This window comes from Triturus cristatus, chromosome 5_1, assembly GCF_964204655.1.
Source record: "Triturus cristatus chromosome 5_1, aTriCri1.1, whole genome shotgun sequence".
NCBI lineage: Eukaryota > Metazoa > Chordata > Amphibia > Caudata > Salamandridae > Triturus > Triturus cristatus.
The window spans coordinates 555,832,408-555,839,826 of record NC_140587.1 but is presented as its reverse complement, the minus strand read 5'-3'; the positions used below and the strand labels follow the sequence as shown (position 1 = coordinate 555,839,826).

The window sequence follows — 7,419 nt, the reverse complement described above, 5'->3', positions numbered from 1 at the left end:
TATCTATTTACCCCAGTCTGTGGAGCAATAAGTAAGGAAGGAAAACCCATGCCCAAGTTTAGCAGGCCCCATATAAAAAGGGCAGCCTAACACAGGGTGGAAAAGGCAGCTGCAACCTCTCACCTAAACCTTGAAGAATTGCTACCATTCTAGAAAAGGCCCCGCTGCTGCCTAGGCAAATGACCCACCCCACCTCTGCCCCTCGCATCCTAGGATCACTTGCCATTGTGCCGCTGGTTCAGCCATGCTAGAATGAAAAGTGCCTTATTTTGCTCATATGCCTGACCGAACCAACGACCTATACACACCTCGACTCTGATGCCTAACTCAGCAAATCACTTACGACTTGCAAAGGGCATGTTACCAGTGCAGTACACCTTTGCCAACTTTGGCAAACCTGCAACGGGTCTGTGAGCCACTCACCATGCTGCTCAATTGCTCCCCCATACCCAAAACCTCACTATTGCACCACCCAGAGCACGGAGGCCAGAGCAACCGCCCCCAAATCTGAAACAACCCTATTAACATTTTAACTGCAGCTCATTTTCTAATCTCCCTATGTTTAGGACATATTAATGCAAATGCGCCGACAATTCATGCAATTTACCATACTTGACATTGCTAAACTTTGCCATCCTGACCTCAGTACTGTAGTACAGTCTAGTTTTCACCACCTTTTTTCCATATCCATACTAGTAATGTATAAGGCAAATCTATATGTGCCCTTTTGAAAGGCCCCAAACTCACTGCAACAAAACCGATACCCAAACGCTACCTCTCTACCCAGGGATGCGACGTGACACCGCCAACAGCGTGTCCAGCGGGGGGACAAAGTATGTGAACATGTAAGCGAAATAACATTACATTTGAAGAGAAATGTTTCACTCAACACTGCTGCTAAAGCTTATTGTATGCTTGGCAAAAAGACCAGGAGTCTTCCTGTTCCCATCAGAGCATTGGAAGATGATTGGCTGACTGAAGAAAAAACAGAGACAACTAACTGAAACATTGAAAATATGTGCTGTTTATAATAGTGCGTGTTACTAGAGTGAACGCTGGAGCTTTTCACCATTTTTCCACATTTCACGCTTTGTTTATTCACTCTACTGAGTTTCTTGAGCCTCTCTTTATGAGACGTTCTGTTTTGATCAATTATTCACTTATTGAGCTGACTTTAATGCTGAATCTTTATGCTCTGTGATTTCTCTCGATATCAGAACTCTTTATGGGTCTCTGAGACTGACACCTTTTCCTTCTCATTCATAGAGTAGGGATTTTCTTTCGTTTATGGAACACACTTAATGGACTTAATTGTGATTTAATACATTTCTAATGTTATTCTAATAACTGAGATTGATGAATTCAACTTGTAACTTGAAACTCAATGAAGATAGTTTACTAAGACTTTGAATAATAAAATCCTTGAAATCCTTGAAATCATACTAAACTCTCATTATCGACTAAAAGTAGATTAGAGATTCTAATGACAATTTACTGTGATGTACAGCTCCTGGTTAATCTCAGCCAACAGCAAAGCTCCATTGGCCGTGAGTAACAGCGGGGATTTCTCCTTGATGAGTGCTAAATTTTTCTCCTAAATTGATAACCTAACTGAGATCCCTGTTTCACCAGAACCCTGCAGCCACTGCCATGCAGAGGAGCCCCCAACCATTTTTACATATAACAATGTTCAGTGTTTAGATAATAGAGTGATTGGGAGGCAAGATATATTGAGCATGAATGCGATTCTACAGAATCATTTTATAAAATGAATAATCAGACTGTAGGGACACAAAAGGGACCTTTTTCTGCTTTGATTGTACATTGACACTGTCCCTTTCGGTTGGAAGGGCACCTCTCCCATTTTGTGTTAGCGCTGAACATGAAAATCATGAGGCTGTGTGGGATATTTGCCTGCATCAACCCCCTCCTCCACGGCGCTGCACAGTCACGTCAAGTACAGAACTTCACTTCAGAGCTCAGTCTCGCGCAATCAGATAGGAGCCATTTATTACAGATCATTATATACAGTCCTGGTTGGAAGCAGCCCCAAGAGATAAACAAGGGCAGTGTTTGAATGTAACGGGCAGCGAAGAATTCCAAACAATTTGCTCCTCAATCAAAACATTAGGCATTTACAAAATGACATCTTTTTCACCTGGGACTCGTTAGTGCTCTCCGTTTCCCGCCTTTCCCTTCTAATGCACGGCCAAGGGCCCACACCAGGTGTCTGCTCAAGAGGGTTTATCTGTGAACTCCATCTCCAGCCGCCACTCGAAGGCCATTCGAGAGGAGGTTCATCTCTGCAGGTGGCGCGAGGAGATCTATTATAACAAATAATGCGGCGCGTTCCGACTCCAGAATCACTCGTAAGTGCATTATAAAAGCTAACACTCAGAAATGTGTAAGTCTGAAAAGGCAAATAATAAAATGCGCTTTTTCATCGTTAGTGCACGTAACATCGAGGCGTTTCTAAATCGGGGCGATATTTTGTCAAATTGATTAAGTGCTTAAATTAGATCAAGCATGTGTCCACCTACAAGCTTCTTCCATAGCTCCAGAAAACAAACATTTTGTAAGGAAAGCCCATGACTAGAAAAGTCGTGTGCCGTTGACACGTAGCCAGCTAGTGTCGTTTAATTGCACCCACATTAAAAGTACCAGATGTCTCCATGTGCTAGTTAGGAGCATTTTCTTTACAAATCAGTGTGTCTGATTTGTTAGTTTAATTGAAGTCTACTAGGACTACACCTCCCAGAATGCGCTACCATGGGGCATAGCTTCCTTGGTAACATGGGGTCAGCTTGGTTGCCTTGCTCACATTGGAAATTTGTATTAAACTCCTTGCACCTTGCTGCTATGGTGTATACCTCATTTCATGCCATTAAGGCACCGTTTTTATTCCTGGGATTTTGTGTGACAACATAATGCATTCTGGCTTTTGTAGCCTTGGGTTTTGTAGACTTAGTTTTTGTCCATTGCTCTAATTAGACTGACTCACCTAATTGCAATTATTTGCAGGAGAAAAGCACATGATTGCAGCCCAGCCAACTCTCATGGTACCGTCTTGAGATAAACGTTATTGCCAATCATCAGAAGGACACTCAGTAAAGAGCGGTTATCACATGGCGATCCTTCGGATGAGCTGGAAACCACTGCACGTAGTAGGTTTCCAGTATGTATGTACTGACTCTGCACTGCAGGAATCTACTTGGGCTCCTAAAACCGTCCCAGGGCAAGTGAGCTGTTCCTGCGGATTTCCTTTTGGCGGGGAAGGGAGGGAGACAGACTAGGTGTGACTGTTCAGGTAGTGTAGGGGATCAACACATTTTCTGGGCACTATCCTTGTTTCCCGTCGAATCAGACAGTGAAATGTCCTCTTAAGTTGGAAGGCCTGTGACTTGAAACAGTGTCCATATGACATGAGCAAGGTGGTCACCTCTGTGACATGGTGCAAAGAAGCTGTACCGACAGCCAACATTGGTGGCTCCAGTGCCACAAATTTGATAGTCGCCTTACATGGTTGCCCTGCACCCATGATGCGCTCCCGAACAGGACATCAGGCATCTTTTGCTAGAGATTGGGATTCTCAGATGTCCCCAGGAAATATTTTCACTTCCTAATGTTTGCTATCACAAAACAGTTCGTCCTCAGAGCACTAGTTATGGTTCAATTCAATTAAGTGAATTTTGTAATACACTTCAAAATAATATAGCCTTATAGCCCGCCGTAGCGGGCTATACCGGCTGTTAAAGGCCCGCTGCATCGTTAAAGGCCCGAGCCGAAGGCGAGGGACTTTAACAAAGCAGAGGGACTTTAAAAGCCGGTATAGCCCTGCTACGAAGGGCTATAAGGCTATTAGAACATTCTGCCACTAGAGGGCAGAATGTTCTAACAAATAAAACAAAGCCTTCAGGGAGCGTGAGGGGATTGAAATCCCCTCAGGCTCCCTGAAGTCTTTGTTCACAGCCAGAGCTGTGAACAAAGACACATTGGAATGTTGGAGCTCCGGGCTTATACCAGCCATTATAAGCCTGGAGCGCTCCATTGTTTTCAATGGCGCTTCCAACATTCCAATGTTCTAATTACTCTTACAAGGAGACCCGGGAATGGAAAACGTCCACTTGACGACTTGAAAATGTGGTTATACTAGGCATATTGCCATTGTGATTACCAGAACACAATAAGATCTCTTTGGACATCAACAACTGATTATTAAAATTGATGTGATGCTAAAAACTGCAATAACCAGAATAAAGTCGGTTCTCACTGGGCTCAAACGCTTAAATAGTATACATGCTTGCTTGTTTGCTTGTGTGGGCGAACCTCACCTTTTCATTTTGAGTGGTCACAAAACATTTTTGACTGGTGCTATTTCATGTCCTTGGTGGTAAGTTAAGGCTTTGCTTGCTCCAAAAAAACTTTTACCACTGTTTTTATGAAAACAAAAATATGAAAGTGTTTGTGTGGTAAAAACATTTGGGTACATAATTTGTGTGGCCTGTTGATGTGGTGGTGATTTTTTCTGTCGGTTTTATGGTGCTTTGCTCTTGTGCTGCTTCATTATAGTGTGATTTAGTTGTGTTGTGCTGACATTCCTGTTTATTTGCATTCGTTGAGTATGTTAAGTAGTTGTGTTTAGTTATGTTCTGTTGTTTACTTTCAATATGTCAATAAATGCTGCTGTATTTATAGACAAAAGCAGCACATGCAGAAAATTCCTGCGAAAAGCAAACACTTCCCCCAGTCTAAGGTGGTAAAGTAACACTGTTCCAGCTTTTCAACTACTTTATACCAGAGAGCCCAAAATTGTGGCAGAGGCTGGATCATAATTTAGCACTCTCAGTGCTCACTTTGTGATGTGGCCCAAAAAGTTGCATTTTTAAGCATCCAAGACAGAGCAACTAGTGAAATGTCCAGCTCCTGTGATGGATGGTGGAAAGTGTGAAACATGTTTATTCAGTGTGACATTAATCTTGAACTGAAAGCAAACAGGAAAAATTTAAAGGTAAAAAACTATAATCACAGAATATAGTGGTGCACCAATGTGGACTAATACCGGAATACTATAAATGCTGAAAGTGCTTTCTCTCTGTGTAACCGCGTAGCCTATTGAAAATAACAAATGTTGGTTTGGCGTTAACGGTGCTAAAATCTTTAAAGAAGTCAAAGTAGAACTGAATCTCAGCTAGATTGCAGAATTACTTGTTACTTTATTTACTCTTTTATTGAGGATATGTTTATAGCATGTATCATGTCCATAGTTTGAGGGAATACATCATGGGGGATGAGTTTTATAATTTACTTGATAAGAGATGGGATAGATAGACAGTGTGAATATTAGAAATTGGAGAGTAAAGCTCAGCAGAGATGAATGGCAGATCACAAGGTCTTCAATAAAAAAGGGTTGAGTAACTACCCAGTATTAAAACTATGTATGCGTGCATCCATTTGGGGGATGATCAATTACGAACTATACTTCCCATAATGCACAGTTCCATATGACCATCCCATTGGAGGGAGTGCAGTATTTAAATGGGAATGTAATATGCACGCATCCTTCCCGTGAAAGTCTCTGAAGAGAAAGCTGAGGAGCTTTCGAAACACGTCCGGCAAACCTACATGGAGGCTGTTGATGGCTGTAAGCAGTATCCGTTCCTACCATGGAAAGAGAGTTCTCTTGCTGCTGCTGGCCGAGTGTGACTCAACTGATGGACACATCTTGGAGCTGAATGTATTCGCGGCTATCCTGCCGCGGAGTCTGCACCATCCCGCGATAACTGGGGGCAACTCGGCAAGGTATTCACCAAATCGATTATGTAGGCCAACAGCAGAGGATTTAGGACGGGCCTACTTGCAGTGTCCATGTGACCTATTAATAACAGAGTATAATGCGTGCATCTATTTGGGGGATGATTGACTACGAAGTATACTTCCCATAATACACAGTTCCATATGACCATCCCATTGAAGGGAGTGCAGTATTTAAATGGGAACGTCATATGCATGCATCCTTCCCGTGAAAGCCTCTGAAGAGAAAGCTGAGGAGCTTACGCAACGCAACAGGCAAACCTATTCGGAGGCTGTTGATGGCTGTAAGCGGTATCCGTCCATACCCTGGAAAGAAAGTTCTCTTGCTGCTGCTGGCCGAGTGCAACTCAACTGATAGACACATCTTGGAGCTGAATAAATATATATATAATATATATATATATATATATATATATATATATATATATATATATATATATATATATATTACCTACTGGCGGTCGCCAGTAGGTAGTTAAAGTTAGGACCAATTATCCATAGGAAATTCGCAACATTCTATTTGGAATAACTTTGGCGCCGGTTAAAGAATCTTCGCAAAATTTTCAAAACTGGTGGGGCGCTCTGGTCCGTTCCTATCCTGAAAGTTGGGGTGATTCGTCAAGCAGGGGCCGAGAAAAAAGCGGGGTCCCAAAACATGTTTTCCCCATGCAATTTTACATAGGAACCTTTAATCGCAGCTACAGCCCGAACAACTGAATGGAATTACACCAAATTTGGCAAAATGGTAGCCCTTGGTTCCGAGTCATGCCTTTTGGTTAAATGGTGTAAATTCGTTCAGTAGTTCCTGAGAAAATCAAAAGTAAAATCACATATATATCTGTGCGGAGCCTAACCACACATCTCATCATGAGATCTGATTGGCTGTCAGCTCCTCATCCAAGAAGGGTTGGCAGCCATCTTGGGACCAATATACATGATAGCACCTCACTAAAAAGCATTGCAGTTAATAGAAGGTTTTAAGACTTTAGTTACATTATAAATCATTTGTTGATGGTACCATACTCATTTTAGGAATTGTGGTGTGTTCTAAGGTGATTTTACCATGTGAAAAAGCCTTCTGCTGGGATATCATGAATCACGTTTGAGAGAAAACTATTTTCTCATGCTTTTCCCGCAGAGCTTTGAAAGGTGATCTATAAGCTAAACTGAGAGCATAATTCCTGTAAATTCACATTATCTTTCTCAGTCATGTGAGAATGAATTCTGACATTCTCAGTAAAACATGTACATCCAACAAGGGCAGAGACTGTCAGTTGATTCCTTTGTGTTCTACTGCAGCTTCCCAGAGTGTTCTAAAGAACAACTAGAGCGCTCACAGTCCTACTTATGACAAACGTATTGCACACCTGAAGCCATCTTGATTGGAATAAAGTGGTAAATCTTAAAACATTTAATTTAAAAAGGAACACAATGAGGGGGTTTATTTTACCATAGAAAGTATGATTAGTGCTGCAGAAAGAAAAATTAGGGCACATTTTGAGTGACTTCTCAAATCTTCTTCTATTTCATTAAAAAATTCTGACATGCAGACTGAAACATGCACTTTCAATACCAGCAGCAGACTTCCCTGGTGAGCAGTAGCTTTAC

At 41.9% G+C, this 7,419-nt stretch overlaps 1 long non-coding RNA gene across 1 annotated transcript in view; it reads left to right on the top strand.

Moving 5' to 3' along the window:
• Positions 1 to 2,249: 2,249 nt before the first annotated feature.
• LOC146831189 (uncharacterized) overlaps positions 2,250 to 7,419 on the top strand; it is a 59,200-nt gene continuing 54,030 nt past the window's right edge. Inside the window, exon 1 of the long non-coding RNA XR_014961251.1 lies at positions 2,250 to 2,369. This is a non-coding gene — a long non-coding RNA (uncharacterized LOC146831189). The remainder of the gene's footprint in view (positions 2,370 to 7,419) is intronic.